The sequence below is a fragment of the Aplysia californica genome, unplaced genomic scaffold, assembly GCF_000002075.1.
Source record: "Aplysia californica isolate F4 #8 unplaced genomic scaffold, AplCal3.0 scaffold00215, whole genome shotgun sequence".
Taxonomy (NCBI): Eukaryota; Metazoa; Mollusca; class Gastropoda; order Aplysiida; family Aplysiidae; genus Aplysia; species Aplysia californica.
In genome coordinates, this window is record NW_004797485.1 from 224,799 (window position 1) to 225,563 (window position 765).

Below are 765 nucleotides of genomic sequence, written 5' to 3' on the forward strand. Positions count from 1 at the left end.
TGTCCCCAAACACTGATGACGACCTTCGTAGATTTCGCTGACTAGCTATCACTACTATCAGAGGCACGTGAAAGGTGTCCCCCCCAAAACCATTGATCACTCGCTGTTGTCATCTTGCTAAAGGTTTTCTTTGTTGGAATCTACTGCTGAATTGTTAGCTACTGTGTGCTCCTGGTCTCACAACCCAAACAACTCAAGAACACGTTCAAACTTTCACTTTGATAACATAAACAAAATTGGCCAACTTGCGTCGAAGGAAAGAACATTTGGACCAGAGAGTACAACCAAACTGTGTACTTTTTCGTCGACATACACCCAACACTTTCCAGCCCAGTGGATAAATTGACGTTTGTTCCACAGACACCCAAAAGATACGTTATCTGTGAGTTGTGTGGGTTTTACGATAAGGAAACGGGTAGGTGGCTTCCATAGTTTCTGGCTTAACCCACAGTGTCGAATCTGACCTAGATCATGACAGGTCGTGGTTCCCCCTGCATATAAATCATTTGTTGACAAAATTCTAGATCTCTTTTTGATCTGCTGGCCGATTTCAATGTTCATATATCAAGGTTCCGCCAGGAGAGGAGGCCAGAAAGTTCGTGACCTGGAATAAACGAAAACTTTCCTACCGAGATCGACCTTCCTGACAGTCGATTTTTTTTCCTTTTTTACCTGACGAAAAAACTAAGATGGAAAGTGTTTGTTAATGACCTATACCCTGATGCAGGGTGAGAAAGGCAATGATGATGATGATGATGATGATGA